Source organism: Anolis carolinensis, chromosome 5 (genome assembly GCF_035594765.1).
Source record: "Anolis carolinensis isolate JA03-04 chromosome 5, rAnoCar3.1.pri, whole genome shotgun sequence".
Classification (NCBI taxonomy): Eukaryota; Metazoa; Chordata; class Lepidosauria; order Squamata; family Dactyloidae; genus Anolis; species Anolis carolinensis.
In genome coordinates this window covers 31,591,407-31,616,658 of record NC_085845.1, presented here as the reverse complement: position 1 = coordinate 31,616,658, position 25,252 = coordinate 31,591,407, and the positions used below count along the sequence as shown (strand labels likewise).

The window sequence follows — 25,252 nt, the reverse complement described above, 5'->3', positions numbered from 1 at the left end:
ATGTTTCATGATGTATTAATATATTAGGACCAACACAGCTGTCAACATCTCCAACCTTTGCCAACGTGAGCAAGGTGGAGCACAAGTGCCATGGTAACAATGCTGCTGGTTTATGGCTGCCAGAGCTTGTAATCACACAATCCATTCCAAGCTGTGGATGCCCAGTCTGCCAAAGATAATGACAGCACTTTAAACAAGCTCATCTCTCTGAATCACATTTAAAGAAGACCTTTCCGTGATACACAGTCTTGTTCAGTGATAGGGCTCATGGAAGGAAAAGGCTTCAAGATAATGAATTGTCTTTTCCAGAAAGAAACCTAACCTTTAAAAATGATAGCCTTAACTGGGTGATGATGAGATAACATATAATCGAATTTGATGAGGAGAGAATCAAGCATGCAAGCTCTCTGAATAAATAAGTGATGGTCATATAGTTCAAGGTTGTTATTTTATAGGGGGGGGGGGTGTCTGAAAAGCAAGGAATGGTTTGATTTATCACTGCAGCAAAGTCCAGGGCAGTCAGCTGTTAAGGGGAAGAGAATGGTTGCCAGTGTTCAAGCTTAGAATTTGCTTCAGTGCTAGCAAGTAAGCATCTTTTCTTTGATCCAGTCTTTTAAAAAGAGGAGTTTAAAAGATCTTGCAGCACAGATAAGAACCGTTGTGATTTTCTACACTCAAACTCCCTTTTTCTACTCAGTTGTTTCTCACAGCAGCTGAAGAAGGGACAAAGGAGGATGACTCTGCAGGGATGGATCTAGAAATGTATGGAAGGGCTAGGAGCTGGCAAGAATGCAGAAATGGTGAGTACAGCTAAGTGGCAGGGATCAAAAAAAAGATTGCCAACCAACCCCCAAAAAACCCAGCTTTGTTTACTCTTCAGCAGGTAAAGCTTTTTATGGCAGACAGAAAAGCCTCTCCAGCTGTCCATTGCTGCATACAAAAAAAACCCCCACAGTAATGTGTTGTTCAAAGGCTTTCATGGCCGGGATCACAGGGTTGTTGTATGTTTTCTGGGCTATATGGCCATGTTCTAGAAGTATTCTCTTCTGATGTTTTCCCACATCTATGGCAGGCATCCTCAGAGGTTGAGAGGTATGGAGAAACTAAACAAGGAAGATGTGTTGTCGAAGGCTTTCATGGCCGGGATCACAGGGTTGTTGTACGTCTTTTGGGCTGTGTGAGAATACTTTTGGAACATGGCCACACAGCCTGAAAGACATACAACAACCCTGTAAACAAGGAAGGTTTATATATATCTGTGGACTCTCCACAGATATATATATAAACCTTCCTTGTTTAGTTTCTCCATACCTCTCAACCTCTGAGGATGCCTGCCATAGATGTGGGCAAAACGTCAGGAGAGAACACTTCTAGAACATGGCCATACAGCCCGGAAAACATACAACAACCCACAGTAAGATCACTTCAGAAATTGACAATATGAATTAACAAACTGGATAAAAGTTTATTGGTATATAACTAAGTTTTTCCCAATGGAATCATGATTGAACAAAAATACAGGGCATTCAGAGCAACCAACCCTCATTCTTCCTGAGGTTTTTATTTTTTTAAATTGAGCATTTGACATATCGGCAGCTGTTTCTTTGCTTTATATTCTCCATTTATTCATGGCTTGAGAATTTCCAGAGCCTGCACTATCTGCATTCATTTTCTTTTGGAGTCTTATATATAATATAACCTAAATATTCACAGCAAATATGTTCCTGGAGTTGTTGTGGACAAGTGAAACCACAGTTAATAGAGAACCCTATTAGAAATGAATTACTTCCAGTGGAAGAATACCATAAATTCATACTACCAGTAGAGTATCTAGAAAATGCCTACATGTGAGTAAGTGAAATTGTGGATATTGGTCCCACAGACCGGGATGGCATGGGATCACCCAAAAGCCCCCCAAAATAAGCCAGCCACCATTAAAGTACTGCTGGATTCCTCTTGGTGCATAGAAATGATGCACAAGGAGACAGGGAAGTGGGGAAGAGCCATTTTCTTCCTCACCCCCTCTCCGTCTCCTGGCACATCATTTCTATGCACCAGGAAGACTCCAGCAGTACCTTAATGGTGACCAGGTAAGTTGTTTTACATTTCCAGGGCTTTTGGGGAACGGGGAGAGGGTGGGTACGATCTTTCACCTTTGGGCTTCGGGAACCCAAGGGGTTTGAGATGGCTGTGGGGTCTGACCCCCGGGAAGTCCCAGGCAAGGTATACCCTGTAGTCAGAGACCCAATGCCCTTTAGACCCGGACCTTTCAGGAAGGCTCAGGTCTAATGAGGTATTTAATTAATTTGGAACAAAGCCTCTGGTAAAAGGACGACATAACTTTTGGGCCTGTCTGGAAAGGCCTTCAGTCTCTTCTAATCTGCAGGAAGAGGTATGCTACCTTATATTTACTCCAAACCCTGTTGGGTATATAATTCTAACATACAAGAGAAACCCTCAACCAACTCCCCCTAGAAAAAGAAACATCTTTCAATTCAAAACTAAACAATCTGTGCAAATCATGAGAGGCTTAGCAGAATCCAGAATATCAGCCATATGCAATCACTTGTCTGAACATTTTGGGGTTTTTTTGGCAAAGCTCTCAAAATCCTCAATGCTGACAGGGCGTTTTAGAGGTTGCAGTTCAAAATTTTCAAGCTTTGGCCATGATAGGCTGGCTACTGATAGAGTGAAACTGTGAGTCCTGTGTCTAAACTGAAGCACCTTAGTGAATCACTGATGGCTCAGTGTGTCAACCACTTCACAACTTAATGTGTAGATCATTTCATTAAATAACTTTACATGTTAACCAACCAATATACATTTCGAATAACAAAAATCTTATTTGTGACTAGAAGACAATACTCTGGAAGAAAGTAAATGTAGGGTTCATTCTGTCTCGTGCCTCTATTTTTGTACTCAAATTGTTGAAATGGATATGATTAATTCATATTTCCCTTTGTTTAAAAACAACTCAAGATTCAGCAGTTCAAGTTGCTGTGTCTCCACCTTTTCCTCTTCAAAGTTTCTCCCGCTGAGTTTCATTGCCTGTATTAAATAGCAATACTAAATGAGAATGATATGAATGTGTAACTGATAGCAGTGCATTTGTTGACATTCTCAACAAATGTATTGCTATCATTTACAATCATTAACAAACAATGTCGTGTGAGTTTACTCATTAATAAGGTTTACTGTACTCAATGGCACTTATTTCCAGGAAAATACACCGTACATAAAATTGCATCTGAACAGAGAGAAAAACTAAGCAGCAAAACATATATTACATGCTACAGCACCAATTTTAAGTAAAGAAAACTAATGCCAAAGGAGAAATGGGTGTATTTTATTCTCTCAAAAACAATATTTTTGTTCTAGAACAGCACAAGACATGGAATTGTGTGCATGATGTATTGCAGGAGTGAGAATAATGTGAACCTCTAGATCTTATTGAACTTCAATTCCCATCCATCCTAGCCAGCATAGATAATAGTGAGGAATGCCAGGAATTGCAGGCTAACAATACCTGGAGGCCTATAGTATATCTAATCCTGCCTTACCAATGCTCCTGCCTGAGTTCAATGAGACAATATCTTCCTTCCCTTGATATTCATCACTCTTGGATCTGTTTTCAAATACCTATGATTGCCTTTATCTTCCTGTGTATATGCAGATGCTAGAAGCAGGGCCGTAGCCAGAAAAAAATTTCGGGAGGGGTTTTGAAAATTTCGGGGGGGGGGGGGTTAACCCCTAGCACACACCCCTCCCCGCTACAAACCTGTCAATATCTGCTTGAGATAGTGCCTGGAGGGACTCTTAATGTTTTGTGTCTCATAGACTTACCATGGGGATTTGGTTAACCAGTTAAAATTCATGAGTAAACCAGGTTTTTTTATAACCTGAAAAATTTCGAGGGGGGTTTGAACCCCTAACCCCCCCCCCCCCCCGCTACAGGCCTGGCTAGAAGTATACATGACAAAGGGAACAGACACATATCAAAAGAGCCACATGTTTCTGGCCCCTTGGAGTTCACCTTGGGCAAATTTTCAGATGTCCTGACAGTTAGATCACTATAACAGTTTGTTTGTTGGGTACACTTTTGTTCCTGTCTCTGCTTTCATATCCATTTGGTAATTGAACTTAAGTTTGTAATATCTATGGCACTCCTTGGGACACCAATCTGTTATAGAGGAGAGGACAAGTTTTCTTGATTTGCAGGCAATTCTCTCAAGATTATTTTGGAGGCTAGCTCTTACAGTTAATGTGAGCTGACATGAATCGCCTATGCTGATGGTTAACTCTAGAAACTGCTCCAGTGACTGTGCACAGATCTCTTTGTGCTCAGCCCCCAGGATTGTTCTGTCTCAGAATCAAAACAGAGGGTGGAATCTAGCTTTTATTGTCCAACCAGAATCAAGCTAGCAAAGAACCTTTGGCTCCATTTGTCCTAGTAACCTTGATATAGGTACCCTTGTATGTTTAGGGGGGTTTTGTTGGCAGAAAAAGTTAAGCAGAGTGGAAACAGTCAGGAAAAGGCACTGTTCACAGCTTTTGTGGACAGGAGGAATCTAGTCTATTAGTCACTTTCAGCAAAAAGAATGAATTTTCCTATCAGCAGTTTAAAGCCTAGTTCTACCACATTTTATTTCATATAAGTTTTTGTGGACTGTCCCTCTTGCATACCCTCCTAGATGTCACAGATGAAAACTGGGGCATATGAGGCCAAACAACAGTATGTGTTTGAGGTGACAAATATATATTAATAACGAAGAACAGGCAAGGTAGAGGAGGTTGCAGCATTGTGCTTTTGCTTGTTGTTGTTAATTCAAATCAAGTTGACTTATGGCAACACTATGTATGAGAAACCTCCAAGTCACCCTGTTATTAACATCACTGCTCAGGCTTGCAAGTTCATGGCTGTGGCTTGCTCACTTGAGTCTTTGTAACTGTAGCCAGAAATGCTTAAAACATTTCATATATACTTTCTAAAATTTCAGAAGAATGGCCTGGAAACTACTTTTCCTTTGGGAAGCTCTGCATCTTAGAAATAAAAGGAAAAAAAAGATGTTTATGCTCATTTTTAAGGCTAAAGTGTTGTGACTGCGCCTTCGGGGATTATGGTTGACGGGGGATGGAATTCGAAGAGGAAGAAAAAACCCTCGTGATGAGGGTTCACTGGAGGAGTTGCGCAGGAAGCGACTTAGAGACCTATATGGGGGATCTTCTGAGGAAGATTCAGATGGGAAGATGGATGCTGAGGAACAGGTGGTGGCTGGGGAAGCGGGCACTGAATGGGCACAGCCACCGGAGATGTCTGGGGATTTGGGGTCTATGGATACTTTTGAACCTGGGGTTTCTGCAGGAGCTGATCCCAATTGGGATGCTTGGAGAAGGGAGGATGGTTCTTTAAGTGTTCATGGGGCTAAGTGTGGGCAGGATGATTGGGACTCCGACGAATTGCTAGGTACTCCAGATCCACGAGCTCTAGCTGTGTGGAGCTCAGACTCTGAGTAGATTTGGGACACCTGGTGTTTGGGTGTGAGTGTTTGGTCACCCAGGAGGAAGGGAAATAAAATGGGAATGTTTGGCCACTGCACTTTGCGTGTGGCAAGGTGTTGCTGAGGCGCCATTGGGATCTCTGTGTTTCCATGAAGACTGGACTTGGACTATGATTTGAATCTGCTGTTATCACCTAGCTTGGCTCTCGCTGTGTCTTATCGTGACCTGTTTTGGATGACTGCACCCTCTTCAGACCTTGGATCGGAATTTGACCTTGCTACTGCCTTCGCCCTGTGATTGATGACTACTATCGGCTTTTGACTCCTGGCTTGCTCTTTGGACACCGCTGTTATCTCCTGACCTGACCTTGGAATCCCGGACGACGTCTTTTCACCATCCTTTTGGAGCCTTCGGCTTTATCCACATTGTGGAAGCAGTCTACTGCATTCTTAGTTTGTTTGTTTGTTTCCTGACCAATTTGGTGTTTTCTTTTGGGAACTGTTCCTTTGAAAACTACAGAGCCGGCTAGCAGGGCCTGGACTCAGAAAGTGCAGTTTGCACTAAGTTTGTTTAGCTTTGTTTTTACCTGCTTGTGTTGCTGAATTACATTTTTGTTTGAACTGCTCTTGAAGCACTGATAGTGAAGTGTTTCAAGGTTTTTTCTGTGTTAACATTACTTTTTGGCTTATCTGCTGAATAAACTCTATTTTTGTTCGCTAATTGGCGTCTGACTCTTGACATAAAGTCTTACTAGCTTTTTACTCTTCCGTTTACACTTTTACCCTTACCTGTGGCTGCAGCTTATTGACAGAGTATATGCTATGGATGCGAAAGATCCCATGTTACCCCTTGTATCCCCAGGCAGGATAAGAAACCTGTCTGAAATCCCAGATAATCCATGCCAGCTGGTATTGACAGTATAGTACTAAATAGTCTGACTCAGTACAAGACAGCCTCCTGTCTTCTTCCTGTCATCCTGACTTCAGCAGGATCGTTTCCTTCTAAGTTACAGTGCACACTTCTGGGTGAAGAATACAAACATAAGCAAAACAGGAGCAGGATGCTGGTTGGCACTGCTTGTATTCAAAATGTTCTAAATTTTAGGTGCATTGGAATGCCCTAAAATGGGAGCTACATCCTGACTATACTGTGGAATAGCGTACAATTATTTTATGCAGTTGTCTAGTGTGAATTTGTTCTGGACAACAAAGCAGTTAAATGTAATTAGTGATTTGATCATAGTGCTGGTGTCTGTATGGAGAACATGTGCTCGGCTGATGAGACTGAATGATGTGGTTAGTGTATATGTAGAAGCGACTGCAAATAATTGTTACCTTGACGCATTGCTGGGGCTTGAGTGCCTCGATGATGCCATGAGCTAAACCATGAAGGGGCACCCAAGACAGGAAGGTCATGGCAGAGAGGTCAGACTAAACACAATCCCTGGGGAAGGTAATGGCAACCCTACCCAGTATTATTGCCATGAAAACTAAATGGATCAGTACAACTAGAGATATGTCGGTATACCATCAGAAGATAGGACTCCCAGGTCGGAAGATGATTAAAATGCTACTGGGGAGGAACAGAGGATAAGCCCAACTAGCCCCAGATATGATGACGCAGTTAGCTCAAAGCCGAAAGGAAGACCAATGGCTGATGGTGCTGGAGGCATCAATAAAAGTTGTGGCATTTATATTCAAATTTATTTGCGGCATGGTGTGAATATTACTGTAGCAGACTCACCCCAATCATGCAAACTTTAAAAGAAAACCCTAAAGCAGGGATTTTAGGTGATGGTGGATTTTAGCTCCCAGAGGTTCCAACCACCCAATGGGCAATGGTGAAGAATTCTGAGAACCGAAATCCAAATAAATCTGGAAACACTGTGGTTGGAAAATGCTGCTTTCTTCTTGGAGACTTAGGTTCTTAGAGTCTTTGCTTTTATGCTGTTTATAGAAGTGGGCAGTACAGAAGTTGCTGAGTTTTATAATCTCTAGAGGCATACAATGAAGAATATGTTCCATGTTTCTTCTCTGTCTGACTGCCTGAGTGGGTTGGTAGGAATGTACAGAGAGAAATTCCCTGCTGTAGATTGATCTGTAGAGAAATTATGTGGCATTCTCTTCTCATTGGACTTAGAAAAAATAGTTCACATATTTTAATAATAGCCAGCCACACACATACAAACATATGGAATCATATATTTTGGATTGGATTGGATATATTGGATTATATATTTTAAGAGACCAAATGGACCATCTAGTCCAACTCCCTGCCATGCAAGAAAAGCACAAAGTACCCCTGACAGATGGTCATCTAGCCTCTGTTTAAAATTCACCACACTCCAAGGCAGTGGGCTTCTCTGTTGAACAGCTCTTACGGCCAGGAAATTCTTCCTAATGTTCAAATGGAATGTCTTTTCCCGTAATTCGAACCCATTGCTCCAAGTCCTAGTCCTAGTCTCCAGGGCAGCAGAAAACAAGCTTGCTTCCTCTTCCTTATGACATCCTTTTACATATTTATACATGGCTATTGTGTCTCCTCTCAGTCTTCTCTTCTGCAGACTAAACATACCCAGCTCTTTAAGATGATCCTCATACAGCATGGTCTCCAGACCTTTGATCATTTTAGTCATCCACCTCTGGACACCTTCCAGCTTGTCAATGTCTTTCTTGAATTGTGGTGCCCAGAATTGGACACAGTATTCCAGGTGAAATCTGACCAAATCAGAATAGAGAGACATAATGACTTCCCTTGATCTAGACACTATACTCCTTTTGATGTAGCCCAAAATCCCATTGGCTTTTGTAGCTGCTGCATCACCTTGTTGGCTCATGTTTAATTTGTTGTCCACTAAGACAATACAATGCAAAAATTACAAACACTGCCTTTTTATGACTCAATTAAAATTTCTGTCTGAAGTCAGCCATTCCCTCTCTTTCTCTCTGTTACTCTCTCACACATACATATTTGCACTCACACATATAGTTTTAATTTTGACTCACAGGTCTTTCATCTATACTATAGTTTTAGCAAAGTTATAATGTAAAAGTGCATTTTTAGAAATTAGTTGTGGGTAAGCCATTGTGAAAAACCCAAGTTCCTGCTCCCAACACAAGCAAGTGGGCTAAAGGGCTTCTTCTGTTTATGGTTACAAGTATGCCATCAAGAGGATCACAGAGGCCATTCAGCCCCGCCATGCAAAGAACAAGTGGGTGTCACAAGAAAAGCTATCTGTTAGCAGCCTTCTTTACTGGAGCGAATGAAATTATAAAAATGTGTGTAGGCCATGCAGTCATTCTGGGACTTGTTGCTATTTTGTAGTAGCTGGTTTGGCCTTCTTTATGCTCAGGCCATCCCCCAAATGCTAGAATGTATAATTCCATGGATGAAATAATAAAGATATTATTCAGCATGAACAAATAATTTTGAACGGAGAATCTAGGGTATGCATACACTGCAAAACAGATCAATTCTCAGGATATTTCCTTTTGATTTTTTAAATGGCACCAATTTCTGAATCTAACTTATGTTTTCTCTCCCCCCCCCCCCCCTACCCTTCATTGGATATAGTAAACATCTCTAAGGCCTCATGAGGCTGTCTAAGGACTTCATCACATTGAGGTCCTTAATGTGGCCAATGGCAGGGAATTTTCCAGGCAGCATGGTGAATCTGTGGGACAGTGCGGGAAACCATTGTCCCGCACCTCGCATCATCCACATTGCCGCCATCCCCATCACACAAGGGAAAGTGTCACTGTCCAGCTTCCCCCCATGTTGTCCCCACTGTAGGCTATGATAACATTGTAGACTATGAGAACACAATGGTTTCCCCCGCTGTCCCACAGATTCACCATGCTGCATGGAAAATTACTCCACTGTCACTCGCGGGGACCTCAATGTGATGAGGTAGCCATCCATGTTCTCAGGGCTCCATCCTAGGACGCTTCCAAAATGGAGCCCTGTCAGAAGTCGCCCTGCGTTGTGTGAAGGGCTCCATTCTTGCTCTGACTTAGGACAGAGCCAGAAATCCGTGTGATAAGGTTTTCTCCTAATAAGACTGCTTGCTTGTCATCCTGCTTCTCTGCCATCATCCTTTCAAACCTAGAGTCCCTGTTGGGTGTGTGATTTTGGTGTGTGGGTTGTCCTAAATCAGTGGTTCTCATCCTATGGTCCCCAGATGCTTTTGGCCTACAACTCCCAGAAATCCCAGCCAGTTTACCAGCTGTTAGGATTTCTGGGAGTTGAAGGCCAAAAACATCTTGGGACCCCAGAATGAGAACCACTGTCCTAAATAGAAACTTTTTCCATGCTTTATATCAAATCTCTTTGAAGGAATATGTAATGGTATTTACTCTTCTCAATGAACAGAAAAATAGAAACAGTAATCAGGGTATCCATGTAAAGATAACAAAACAAACGACAAGCAACACAAGCACAGTTTATGCAAACTATTTTAATAATGTTTTTGTTCTGAATCAATATGTATATTGGCTAAATTTACAATAAAGAAAAAAAAGAGACACCATTATATAGAAATGCTTTTGCGATAATGACAGTTCCTCAAATATATGAGTATATGACTTAAAGTTGCAGAAATCAGAGCACAATGTATTTATCAAGCAAGAGTTGGTATTTCTACTTCACATGATATCATACTTAATTGGAGAGGGACTACAAGGAGAAATACATCAGTCAGTTTGCATTTGTGAACTGGGCAGGCATAATGTCAGCAAGCAGAGTAAATAAGCGATTGACCTATCAAAAGTAGCACAAAGAGTCAAGGAACTGAATGATGACACTGACATAAGAAATGTCTGAAGAAATGTGGTCCACTTTTATGTGCTATGCTAGTCAATCAATAGATGCAGGAAGACAAGCTCCAAGATAAAGATCTAAAATGGAGTCTGATAAATCCACATTCACAAAAAGGATGAACTGTCTGGAGACTGCTCTAGCCATCCCCAGTTTGCATGCCTTTGTTTTTAGGTAATGCTTTATAGTTATAAAACAGGAAATGAGGCAACCAAGCAAAGCTTAGTCTGTCATTAGCCAGAAAGGCCATGTGATAATGCTTGTTGTTCAGTTGCTTTTGACTCTTCTTGACCTCATGGACCAACCCACGCCAGAGCTTCCTGTTGGCCGTGGCCACCCCCAGCTTCTTCAAGGTCAAGCCAGTCACTTCAAGAATACCATCCATCCATCTTGCCCTTGGTCGGCCTCTCTTGCTTTTTCCTTCCATTTCCCCCAGCATCATACTCTTCTCCAAGTTTTTCTGTTTTTTCATTATGTGACCAAAGTACTTCATCTTTGCCTGTAATGTCCTTCCCTCCAGTGAGCAGTCGGGCATTATTTCCTGGTGGATGGACTGGTTTGAGCTTTGTGCGGTCCAAGGCACTCTCAGAATTTTCCTGAAACACCACAGTCCAAATGTGTATATCTTCCTTCGCTCAGCTCTCACATCCATAGGTTACTACAGAGAATACCATTGCTTTAACTATGCAGACCTTCGTTGCCAGTGTGATGTCTCTACTCTTCACTGTTTTACTGAGATTGGTCATTGCTCTCCTCCCAAGAAGTAAATGTCTTCTGGTTTCATGGCTGCAAATAAGGGGAACTATGAAACTATTGTTCTAGTGTCAACCATTGTCCTACCTATACAAGAAATGCATGCATATCCTCTGTATTATTTTTTCTTTTTGCTTGTCTGTAGGCCTGAATACATTATTTTCTCCTGGTCCAAGCAAAATCTGCATCATTTTCACCTGTCCTTGAATATGAGAGCTGTTTTCCCTGCCTGATGGGTAACACAAACACTCATGTGCTTATATGGAATGATGCACTCAGTTTAATTAAGACATTACCTCTGGAGTCCAAATTGATTACTGTACATTGTATTAATGCTTTGCAATGGTGTTAGTTTATTCGTAAATTTTGTTTCATTTGTGGGCCTAGCAAAAGGATTACTTTCTATAGGCCATCCAGGGGCAGAGAAGATTCCTACTTCTCCTCTAGAAGGTGATTTATAAAGCTAAACATGTATGTAACTGGGGACATATCTGAATTGAAAACTGCCTGAAGACCACATGCATATCACCTTGATTTCCACGATAATTTAAAAATGAATTATTAATACAGCCAGCCATAAGTTCAGCATATTTGAAAATGAGATTGAACTACAATCAAATTCTGCACATTATTCTTCCACATTTTGTACCTAATGACTAGTTACAAAATGGCTTTAAAATCCATTCATATTTTTGGTGTTACATATGCATGTGATGTCTAACAATAGTATAAAGTATTTATATGGGGAAATTGCCTTAAGGTAAAAAAAAAAAAGTGGAAGATTAACATGTAGAATCTGATTGTTGTTCAATGTCACTAAAATCTTCATTACTCATTTTGAAAACCCTATTACGAGAGAATATCAGCCAATAAAATCAAACATTAGTAAAAGGAAAATCAAGCAACACTCATATTCACTGGCTAATGCTGTTTCATAGACAGCAGCAGAGGAACTAAATATTTATGGTTCAGTGCAGTCTAATCATTACTGTGCTTGGTAATGTAAATAAACTATAAATGCTATGTTAATTTATATTTCTTTGATATCTAGAAAAAAACAATGTAGATAATAAAATGTGATATTAATAAAGCTTACATTTTATTTTTCTTCTAATATGTAAATAAAAAGGAAATGAGTACTCTAATACGTTTAGTCAATATGCTATAGAGGAGAATCTTCGCCATTGTGTCTTTAACTATGCTGAATGATCACATTGAAATTAAGAGAGTTTTCAGTATTCAGCATTTCCACCATCAATGGAATACCTTTTTGTTTCCTAATTGTTATTTTTGCCAGGTTTTTAATTAATGGTTTTATTATATATATTACTAGCTGTGCCCGGCCACGCGTTGCTGTGGCAAAGTCTGGTGGTATGGGAAATAAAGTATTGAGGAATTGGTGGTAGTTAAGGTAAAGGTAAACGTTTTCCCCTGACGTTAAGTCCAGTCATGTCTGACTCTGGAGGTTGGTGCTCATTTCCGTTTCTAAGCCGAAGAGCCGGTGTTGTCCGTAGACTCCTCCAAGGTCATGTGGGATGACTGCATGGAGCGGCGTTCCCGCCAGAGTAGTACCTATTGATGCACTCACATTTGCATGTTTTTGAACCTCTGGGTTGGCAGAAGCTGGGGCTAACAGTGGGGGCTCTCTCCGCTCCCCCAGTTCAAACCTGTGGCCTTTCGGTCCAGAAGTTCAGCAGCTCAACGCTTTAACACGCTGCGCCATCAGGGGATATTATTTCTTAAAGGTTGTGAATATACAATATTTCTGATTGTTTTTTTTGTCTGTTGGAGGCAAGTATGAATGCTGCAATTAGGAAAAATGATTAGGATGTAATGGCCTTTCAGCTTTAAAGCCTGGCTGTTTCCTCCCTGAGTGATTTTTTTGTTGGGAGGTGTTAGCTGGCCCTGATTGTTTCCTGTCTGGAATTCCCTTGTTTTCAGAGTGATGCTATTTGCGATATTTTATGTGCTTCTACTGTCTGTGGCCCTGAGAAAACAGAGGATTTGCCAGACTTTGATGATGGGAATACTTTGTTCGGAGGTGTTAGCTGGCCCTGATTGTTTCCTGTGTGGAATTCCCCTGTTTATTTACTGTCCTGGTTTTAGAGATTATATTGTTCTGCATTATTCTATCCCAGTAATTATTTCATATTAAAGAAGAATCTCACTTATCCAACATTCGCTTATACAATGTTCTGGATTATCCAACGCAGTCTGCCTTTTCATAATCAATGTTTTTTGTAGTCAGTGTTTTAAATTCATTGTGATATTTTAGTGGTAAATTTGTAAATACAGTACAGTAGAGTCTCACTTATCCAACATAAACGGGCTGGCAGAATGTTGGATAAGCGAATATGTTGGATAATGAGGAATTAAGGATAACCCTATTAAACATCAAATTAAGTTATGATTTTACAAATTAAGCACCAAAACATCATGTTAGACAACAAATTTGTCAGAAAAAAGTAGTTCAGTACACAGTAATGCTATATAGTAATTACTGTATTTATGAATTTAGCACCAAAATATCACGATATATTGAAAGCATTGACTACAAAAATGCGTTGGATAATCCAGAACATTGGATAAGCGAGTGTTGGATAAGTGAGACTCTACTGTAAATACTACATAGCATTACTGCGCATGGAACTACTTTTTCTGTCAAATTTGTTGTATAATATGATGTTTTGGTGCTTAATTTGTATAACGATTACCTAATTTGATGTTTAATTGGCTTTTCCTGAATCCCTTCTTATTATCCAACATATTCACTTATCCCGCCGGCCTGTTTACGTTGGATAAGTGAGACTCTACTGTATATTGATAATCTTATATTATCTGCTTAGAACTGGATTATATGAGGCCCCTTCTTCACAGCTGTATAAAGTGGATTATATGGTAGTGTGGAGTCAAGATAATCCAGTGCAAAGCAGATAATATAAGATTATAAATGGGTTATATAGCTGTGTGGAAGGGCCTTGAGTCTACACTGCCATATAATCCAGTGCAAATTAGATAATCTGTGGAAGAAGTCTAAGTGAGGCCTAAATCTGCCTGTCCCCTAACTGAAACCTGGCTGTCCCTTGGCTGGTTGCTAGGCGACCAAATGGGCAGAGATTAGCCCTCTAAACTGGCAGCAATTGGATAAAAATAATATTGCTCTCCCTCTAATTAGGACTTTATTTTTCTTTTCTTTTTGTTGTATCAACCTTGAGGCGTGGATGATGGGTTGTGTTGTCAAATTTTGAGGTTGGGGGGCCTGTACTTTTGTTGTTTTGTGAATTGCCGTGATGCCATCACTCTTTTATATATATAGATTATATATATACACACACATCATTATTTAATCCTTTGATCCTTTTGACCACAGTTTTATTGTGCCAGTTTTTATTGTCATGTACTCTTGGGCTTTTCAAATGAAAAGTGGCATACAAATATACAAGTAAGTAATAAATAAGCAGAAGTAAACCATACTCCTTAGAAATCTACAACACCACAATTTTCATTGTTTTTTAGATAATGAAAACAGTTTAAGTCTGTCTCTAATATATAGGGGTGTGTGTGAAAAATATGTTTGTATGTTTGTATGCTTCCATTTCCAGAGAGCGCTGCGAACCTCGCCAATGATGGATCTGGACCAAACAATGCCATGACCAACTTTAAATGCTAGTGGGATTTGGAGGAGATTGACCTTAGAGGCTGAGTGTTATAGTTCACCCACATCCAGAGAGCATTGTGCACCCAGTCAATGTACCACACATACCCAACATGACCCATTTTAAATGCTGATGCATAAATAGCATAACGAAATACCTAGCCTGGGAATCGTAAGGTACTTAAGATAGTATATCTCATATATAGTCATTCCTTTAACTGTGGATAATACATGCTTCTACACAAGCATATATTTATAGTAATTAGTATTTCCTTAATAATTATTCCAGCACAAAGAGCAACTCATTCCAAATGTTCATGTCTATGTGCACATCTTAATTATCTCATTGCAACAGTTGTTGATGGGAAAAAAGAAGTTAATGAAAATGGGAAAGGGAACTTTGTGCTGGTTCTATGCAGGAGCAAGATGCAGTCAAATTCCTCCCAACTGGAAAAAGAAAGAAAACTGCAAGGGAGCTTAGTAACTGGTTTCTTTTCTACATCATTTACCAGTAACTCCTTATTAGCTGAAACCATTATTGAGTGCAGTTTTCCAAATCATACTTTCCCTTGCCTTTTTCTTCTTCCTCTTTAGTATAGTGTGCTTGAATGTGTGTGACATTCGCACCCTATACAACTCCATTCCAAACTTTCAATTACCCGTGAAAGAGATAATTTAATATTTTACTTTGCTAGAGCTTTTAGAGGTTTGAGGGCATTCTGGATTGAAGTTGGGGCAAACATTTAGACACCCTTCTCCCTAACTGTTGCCCCATCTAGCGGACCTTCCAGGTAGCCTCATAATGTGGGACAAAGAAGTGGGGAAGAAAATCACAGTACCTGGAGCTGTCAACAAATAGTCCCCCAGCATCCTGACAGTTTTGGTTGTAGTGGATATTAGAAACCCGCAAAATGGACGTGGGACATCATCCAGAAGTTTTCTTTGAAGTTTTTTAATTGACTCTCCAAGATCTGCAGGACCTAATAAGTGCTGATATGGATATATAAATATGCACACAAGCAGATTTCTTGTCATTATCTCTTCTCACCCTCCTTCTACCTTTATGTTTACCCTCTTGAACCACACTTCTCTTTGGGGTCACTTGCCTGCCATGCTGGAGTCTACTATATAAATTCAAGATCGGTTTAATTTCACAACTATGAGAATAAAGGAATGGTTGCAGAGAGGTCTCATGGGAATTGCTTTTCATTTGTGCTCCATTTAGCTACCTGTGTGTCTGTGGCTCTTTCTGTTTACAGCCCTCATCAGCTGTTTGGGGATTTTAAAATGCATACATGCACTGGAGCAGTCCACACCAGTGTATCACAATGAAGTCCTGTGGTTTTTGTTTTTTTTAGTGTAGTGATATACAGTGATGTGAATATCAGCATTTTTGACCTCAGATGTTAAGCACACCTTTTTAACCCTTGTTTTTCGGCCAATGATACGATTCAATGCACATTTTTGACAAACATCATCTAGTCACCCCTCCCCTTTATTCCAGTTTTTCTCAGATTTTAAGGTGTGTAGAAGGGCCCTAGATGGTCACTTCATATATCCATGCTACAGAAGAAAAAAAGTTGGCAAAAATTCCAAATATGAAGGTTTCTGATTAATGATGAATAGTATTCTTTAACCCCTTTCAATCCCATTTCAAACCCTACTTGTTACCTCAAGCTTAGAAGAAAATTGGAGCATATTAGTTATGTGTATTCATATAGAATTGCGTTCATTTTGTGTAGTTTCATTTGTGTCATCTCATATTTGTATTCATGTCCTAGTAATGAAAATGGGCTGCCTATACGACACGAGTTTTCATCTGTCTTACGGAAAAAGTGAAAATTTTCCAACCATTGGCTGTAATGGGAGGGCTTCCAAGGCTCAACCCCCCCCCCCCCCCCCCGGCTCGATTTTTGGACTAGAGGGGTGAAAATCACCACACATGTAGGGCATTTCGACCCCTTCTATCCCACCAACTTTTAAAACGTTTGAGTCTTCCCCAGAGTACTATTGTTATTAATATTATTATCAAAACCCATTGATACACATTGGATGTAATTGGGAGGCACTGCTCTCCCAGACTCAGCTTAGGGTGCCAGAATAACTGCTGTTCTTAATATTAATATAAATATTATAATCAAGATCCATGGATACACATTGGATGTAATTGGGAGGCACTGCTCTCCCAGACTCAGTTTTGGGTGCCAGAATAACTGCTGTTCTTAATATTAATATAAATATTATCATCAAGACCCATGGATACACATCGGATGTAATTGGGAGGCACTCCTCTCCCAGACTCAGCTTAGGGTACCAGAGTAACTATCGTTATTCATATTAATATTATTATTAACACCCATTGGTACACACCAGCTGTAATGGGAAATCAGCCCTCTGTCAGTACCTGCTTATTGTTACGGGGCCGAAACGAAAGGAAAATGAAAGCAAGCATGATGATTGTGTGGCTTTTATTTTCCTGTCGCCTCTCGTTTCCTCCGAAAATGTCATCATTCGTTTTGTGTAGTCAAACGGTCAAAATGAAACGATGGCACGAAGGAAATGAATGAAAAATTTTGGCGCACATTTCTAGAGCATATGTTAAAGTGATTACGAGCTTATAACTTTCTGTGAAAATTCTTGCTGAATCTCTGCATTTGTGTCATACTACTGACCCATGTACATATGCCCACACAAGCATACATGGGCACATAAACTGTCTATTTATGCTGAAACCAACCTACCTTGGAAATTCTGCCATCTAAAAACCTATAGGCTTACATAATACATATCCTACACCCTGCCTACATCACCCATAACTCTCTCATCCTTCATCACCCATAGCTTCCAATAACCTCTAAATGGGTACAAGAGTACATCTGAGAACTTTCCAAGAAGCAACAGAACAGCCCTCTGAGAAAAGGAATTATGAAATTTATTAGCACATAACTGTAGCTGTTGCTCATGTAGATAATAAGAGAATAAGTTTTTACTCTTAACTCTCAGAATAAAGCACAACTCTAACACTGAAGAAAATTGGTGCAAAAGAAGCAATTTACTTGAGAAACACCTGCTTATCAGAGGATATCCTCCTTATATCAAGCAACCAACCAATTTCACAAGAGGAAATCTCTGTGAAAGAGATGAGTCAAGCAACAGTGAACAATGCATTGCATTTATAGTGGAACAATATATTCCATTTAGTTAGATTTTCATCTTCACCACCACATGACAGTGAAAGCAAGCTATCCATTGTTAGCCAGCTCTAAATGTATTGGTTAATCTTTCAGCAAGCATCCTATTCTATCCTCTAGATTTATGGAGTGTGCTAGTGGTAGGTATCTGTGAATCACTAGCCATCAACCTTACATGATGCCATTGTGAAACCAAGCACTTCATCACTTATGTGTATCGAAAGACAAATAATCTTGAATAACCCCACATCAGCAGGTTCTTCTATATTAAACTGAACATCATTTTCCACCAACAGATCCTTCTATACTAAACAGAACATCATTTGCAAATTCTGCAACATAACTCAGGACACTGGACATTGGATGTACAGGTTGCCATCTACAGCATGCAGGAAAAACAACAACAGGTCTAAACACATTCTTCATAAACCACAAGTCTGCCATAATAATCATAATAAAAATAATAAACAACTTTATATATCTCCCCTCTCCATGCAAGACTTGAAGTGGCTTACAAGGAATAAAACCCAGCGCCATCCTTACCAGAAAATGTAAACATCATGTTACTAGACATTCTAATTCTGATAGGTATTGTCAAATTGACTCCAAGTTTATGCCAGTCTGTTATAGCTTTTTCTTCATAAGATTTATTCAAAGGAAGTTTGGTATTGCCTTCCTCTTAGGCTGAGAGAATGTAACTTGCCCAAAGCTAATATGGCTGAGCAGGGGATTAAAATATTGGTCTTCTAGAATTCTATTCTGACAGTCAGACCACACCATGCCAGTTGAAGAGGTTTATTTCCAGACTGAAGCCTCTCATGATTCCATGGGCTGCAAAAATGGATGGGAACCACATTGTGCCCATAGTTCATGAATTTCCTTTCCCTGGTATAGCAAAACATTCTTGAAATGCTGGGTGGGATCTTCTGGGGGATATAGTCCAATATGTCAGGCTTATCTTATTTGAGAATAAAAAAATCATCAGCAAATTTGAGAAACATTTCCAAAGGAACAACATGTTACATTTTAAAGATGGATGACACATTTTAATATACAGGCAGTCCCCAAGTTACGAACATGATAGGTTCTGTAGATTTATTCTTAAGTTGAATTTGTTTGTAACATTTGTGCCCCTGTTCAGAAGATTTCACCTCACTTTCTGTCCCTGTGACAATAGGATTTTAGAAAATTCGGCTTGATATGAAAACTAGGATTGGTGATAAAGTGTATAAGTTGTATATGAAACAAAAATGGATTTTATGTTTAGACTTGGGTCTCATCTGTATATGCAAGTATCTCAACATTTAGAAAAAATAAAAATCCAGAAAACCCCTGGTTCCAAGAATTTCATATAAGAAAAACTCAATCTGTACCTGCTTAGCTTCAATACGATGGTTTTAGAATGTGACAGCCTCATAATAAAATGAAAACAAGAACTTTTTATGTCTGCTATGTTGGAGAAGGAATTCAGAGTGACTTATCTGCATCTCTGCTGTCATGTTGTTTAGAGCTTTTTGGAGGCTTCTCAGGGACTTACCTTGTAGCTGGATGAAACATTTGTTACTACTGCTAATGGGATTGTATGTGGCTCTGTGCTTCTGAAGTATACAAAATTAAATCTTTTATACAAATGCCACTACGTTAGATGGACATATCTCTTTTCATAGAATCATTCCATCTGGTACCTGGATGAATATTTGAAAAATTGAATTGAAAGATAATAAATTAGTCTAACAACTCAATAATTACTTTGGGTTTAATTAATAAGCTAAATTATGTTGAGTGTATTAAACTGCACTTTTAAGTTTCTCCTGTTTTATATTAACTAGTGATGATTAGTGTACCCTCAGCTTTTCTCATCATAGCATTTCTGGGGAATGACAATAAATGTCAAGGATTCATAGAACAGACAATAAATTTTGGAGAAATATCACATTATATTAAGCTGGATCCCCTGCCTTCACACCCTATTACTGCAGATGAAGGTTGCTTATGAAATGTGAATCTTTCTTCACCCTTTACTTCTACCACCCTGGCTATTGTGCTTTGTTGCATAACACAACTCTGTAGCTATCAGTGTCAGGAACAGTGGAGGATGGGTCTGTGGAAGAACTGAGATGAAACATTGTCCATTTATTCAGGCAGGAAAAGACAACAGATTAGCAGCAGAGAACATGTTATACTTCTGCATGCAAAATTATTATGTTATGCTGGACGATGAAGGACTGAAATCATAATGTGTCTAACAGAGCATTTTGCTCAGCATTATTTAGATAGCCAGTTGGCAATCTTTACTGATGAAAAAGAACAGTGGAATTAAATAGTGGACAGTCTTTCATAATAGTTTACTTCCTGTCAAGGTGATTGATCTCATCTGCATCATGTAATTAATGTTGAGCAATGTGGGCTATACTTTTCTTTACTTAAAAGAGTTAGAATGGAATGGAATGGAATGGAATAGAATAGACTCATAGAGTTGTGCCATCTAGTCCAACCCCCTGCAATGCAGTAAAAGTACAATTAAAGTACCCCTGACAGATGGCTATTCAGCTTCTGTTTAAAAGCCTCCAAAGGAGGAGCTTCCACCACCCTCTGAGGCAGTGTTTTCCACTGTTGAACAGCTCTTACAGTCAGGAAGACTAATGTTCAAGTGGTGATAACTTTATTACTTTGATAAAAGACACAAATATTGGTTAATAGTAATTTAACTAAATCATGTGAAACACTAAAAGGTTGCCCTCTCTCCTCTTCTATTTTGGCTTTTGAAGTTTTGAACATAGCTATACAACAGGATCAGAAAACATTGATTGTGGTGGCTGATGGCTTTCATGTCAGTTGACTGATACATGCAAACTAGAATTTCAGTCATACTTAAAAGGAGCTATACAAGGCTCTGAACACTTTTCTCAAAACAGGAATAGTATCTTAGATAGTTCCTTTAAAGACTGAACTGAAACCTTGAGCAAATTTTCTGCCCCTCTGACATGGAAGCCATCAAGTGGCATCAAATATTTCAAACAGAAATATGACATGCACACACATTGCCTGAGTTCTTGAGTTTGTTTCCTCTCCTGAGATAAGTAGAATTTTGCCCTCAAGATTTTCCTCCTGGTAGAAGGGAAAGGAGGCTTTTACTAGATCTTCTTTTATTGTGCAGTGCTTATTTTCCCTGAAAATCAAATCTGAAGGTCTTCAGTGGAGAAGAAAGAAGAGCTAACCCTCATTTCCATCAACAGGACCTTTAGTGAATCCTAATCCTTCTGATGAACGGCAAGACCCATTCTGTTCCTGCTCTTGGTGTTCCAAGTCATATTTTTTAATGCTAAACTCAAATATTGAGTAGTTGCTGTTTGACCCTTATTCTATTTTTTGCCTATCCCTTCCTTAATTCTTTCCACTTCTAAAATATGAAATAATGATTTTGTCCTGAAGCTTTAGTCTACTCATTGTAACATATAGACTATGATGCAAGTGAATTCACAGGAAAAACAAATTATCTCCTGGGTGTGTGTAAACTAGTTTGGCATGCATAGCATTTATCTATAGTTAATAAGGAAACACAGAAGAAGCACTCTTTATCAAAGTAAAGGAGTCAAACTAATTGTGTAGCAATATTGTGACAGCAATAGTTGGGAAGATGAAGGGTTGTGGTTCCCCTTTGATTTAAGGCTTCCTAATATTTTGCTAATCACAAAATCATGACTAGATAATGCAGGCCATATAAGATTGCACTTACAAAAGTCATGCTGACGCAAGCTGTTATGCAAAACAGGTTCAAGAATTGGCTCTGATTGCTTCTGTTGGAGAAACAGCTAAACAATGTCTGTATGATCAGGGGCAGCTTCAGAAAGAATAGCCATTAAAATGAGGAGAAATTTACCACCCAGCAACAATAAATTCACCAGTGATCTCTGTACTATTTCATCACCAACATTGAGATAAAGTTCAGCTTCCTGTCCAATTTAATGGGGTGTCATCTTTTGCCTCTCTTACCACCTAATCATACCTTAGGCAGTGGCTCTTGATGGCACTTCGGTTTGCTGCCGGATATTGGGAAGTCAATGCTACATGCCCCACTTTGCTGCGCTCCTCCAGCAGATCTTCCTCCATTGAAGGAATGGCAACATGGGAAGCCTCCTGTGTTGCCAGAGTGGTGGTGGTATGCCAGTTCCGCCCTCCTTCATCCACGGAGCCAGCTTGATGTTGTGTGATCGGAGCCGGCTGGCTTCATGGGTGACCGGGGCTGGATCGGTGTTTACCACCAAATCCCGCCCCACATGATGCAGTCGTTAATCAACAAAATCTTCCCATCTGGCCTTGGAAAAGGCAGGAAGAACATATTATTGTTCTAGCATTCCTGTGGAACAGGATGAAAAGAAGACAATACACAAGAAACAAGACAGAAGACCTTAAACAAGAAGAAAATCACAATACAGAAATCTTAATACAGAACTGCCATGTTCTATAGTTATTTAGTGAATTTGAGTTATTAAATTTTAAATTTGATTAATCATCTAATGATTCATAAACTCTTACCTTATGCATGAGGAACCCATCGCCCCACATACTGCATCACCCAGCTTCCTCCTCACCCCATCCCATGGGGGGAAGCATCCACCCCTGTTTCCCCCCATTGTTGCCTATGCGGTATACCGCACTCCCACTTCATTTGAGGCATGGAGCCTGCTGGAAGTAGATCAATGTTGTGGGATGGGAGCCAGTAAGCTCCATGCTACAAGTGAAATGGGAGTGTCATATGACAGGCAGTTTTGCCCGTCTGATGAGGCTGCATGTCAATCTTGGAAGCCAAATGTTACGTACGTATAGAACTAGAGAATGAGATGTGATTCTTCACACATATGTACTTATTTAAGAGGTTTACAGACAGAGCTTGGAAAAAATACTTTATTATTATAGTTCACAAATTCTTTTTTGTGTCCTCCTCCCTCCCAAACACATACACACTTTTTACATTAAGGCTGGATCTACACTGCCATATAATCCAGATTATCAAACCAGATAATCCAGATGACTTGATTTGAACTGGATTATATGAGTATGCATTGCCACATAATCCAGATCAAACCAGATAATCTGGATTTTGCTTGGTAGTGTAGATGGCATGTCTCACTTCCAGCATGCCTAGGCTCAGAAGCAGATGAAAAAGTCTCCATTCCAAATGTCACTGCCTTGGTCTAGGAGTGAAAGAAGAAGAGAAGGGAAAGTAGTAGCAGATAAAAGGTTCTCTACCCAATCCAGTTGCCATGGTCATCTTGGTGAAGTTGTTTGAGCACTGAATTAGGACTCTGGGATTTGAGTATCTGCTCAACCATGAAAACCCACTGGCTGTTCTTGGACAAGTACATTGGCTGATCTTGGACAAATCAGCTTAAAATGAAGACAAACATGAACCCCCAAACTAATCTTGCCAAGAAAAGTTGGGTTCCTGATCAAACTACACATCCCAAGATTCCTTAGGATGCTGCCATGGAAGTTACAGTAGAATCACAGGACTACAAGCAGAGACCTGGCATTTTGCTGTTGCTGATGCAAATAAATCAGATTACAATGCAAGTGATCAATGGGCCTCTCTAAATTTGCGCAGTGGCCACCATCCAAAACTTTATGCATTTTAGTATTTGGAGAGTCACACATAGTGATGGGGTGGATCCAGAAGCTGTTTAAAAGGTTCCCCTCAAAACTACTTAAATTTGTCCAGTGAGACCTAACTATTCTCTGACTAGTCAGCTCCAGTGCCATGTAAGGGGTCATCTTTGGAATCCCCTCTGTTTCAAAGAACAGAGGAACCATGTGAGGTGATGAGAAACAGCAGGGGTTCACAACCTTTCTGGTATTGCCATCTAGAAATCCAAATTATCTTGATAGCTAATGAATTTTGGAAGTTCTGTGAGTGATTGGTTTTTGTGGATTTAATGGCAAGTTTACATATTTTGTACAGGCATCCAATAGGAAAATGTACTTAATGTCATTTAATGGGTATTGTTACAGGACAATTAGTATGGTTTAGTGATTTGACAATTGGATTTTTGTTTAAGGGGAGGGGAGAATTTTAGAACAAATTCAACCCTTTAATGTGGAGTTGCCTGAAATACTGCTAGCATTGACAAAATGGTTCAGTCTGCTTACACAAAATTAAGGACACAAAACCATCCAATTACTGTACAGGACATTGTTATCCAATTACAACACCAATAGTGTAATATGCCTATACTCGTGTCACACTCATGAATCAATCTTCTGGCCCTCTGTGTCCTGTACTCTTCATCATAAGGCACCATAACTAGATATAATGGGAGTTGTGATACAGTAACATCTGGCAGGCTGTTTAGTCAGCATAATGATGTTTGAATTTTGATACAAGGCTTGCGGACTTCAAATTGCCTTTTAACCTTCCCCCCACCTTAGCCACAAGTGCATCACAAAGCCTCACACTCCTTTTCCTTTCTTCTCACCCATTTAATTTTGCAGCCGAACAGAGGATTCCTAGCCACACCATAGAAACCCCCTCCTTTGTGGAGAGCATTGATTCTCTACTCTGCATTTTGGACCTGGAACCTGGACTACCTAGAAGACACGGAGGCAGGTGCAAAAAAGGACTCACCGCAAGAAGATAGAATATGGCCCAGCCTCTGCACTCCTTGTCTTGGAACTACAACTGTTACACTCCCATGAGTTAAGCAAGATCTTATTGTATAAATGGGGATGTTTTTTAATAGAGCATTTCCTAGATATCTTTTAGCTTTTCTATCTTTTAAAGGGTTTTAAAAGTTAATTTAGGTGCTTTTTAACTTATTGTTTTTGAGAACCACCTTTGGTTGTACATGTTATCTTTTTAAGTTTTATATTTATTTTAAAGGGTATTTATTATAATTTTAACTAAGTAAGTGAAGTTTACATATCTGTGGAATGTCCAGGGTGGATATCTGTGGAATGTCCCACACCATGGACATTCCACAGATGTGTAAACATCACTTACTTAGTTTCCAACAGACCCCTCAACCTCTGAGGATGCCTGCCATGGATGTGGGTGAAACGTCAGGAGAGAATGCTTCTGGAACATGGTCATACAGCCTGGAAAACTCACAACCCAGTGATTCCAGCCATGAAAGCCTTTGACAACACAACTACTAAAGAGGTTAATTTCTGATTCTCAAAAATGTTTCATAGAAATAAATTGGCTAGTACCCATAGTATATTTTTACTGGCCTGTTATTTCTTATCATAGTTGCGAGATGCATAGAGGCATTAATTAAAATGGTTTAACAAATAAGAGTGGACACAATAGTGGCATTTGTCCTTTAAAACAATGAACTTACTC

General features: G+C 39.7%; 2 long non-coding RNA genes across 2 annotated transcripts; one reads left to right on the top strand and one right to left on the bottom strand.

Moving 5' to 3' along the window:
- Window positions 1-267: 267 nt before the first annotated feature.
- LOC134299726 (uncharacterized) lies at window positions 268-25,124 on the top strand. The gene is made up of 2 exons (XR_010006971.1): window positions 268-800; window positions 24,403-25,124. It is a non-coding gene; the product is annotated as an uncharacterized LOC134299726 (long non-coding RNA).
- Window positions 9,940-22,292, bottom strand: LOC134299727 (uncharacterized). The gene is made up of 2 exons (XR_010006972.1): window positions 21,920-22,292; window positions 9,940-11,100 (listed from the first exon to the last, which is right to left on the bottom strand). It is a non-coding gene; the product is annotated as an uncharacterized LOC134299727 (long non-coding RNA).
- Window positions 25,125-25,252: the final 128 nt, after the last annotated feature.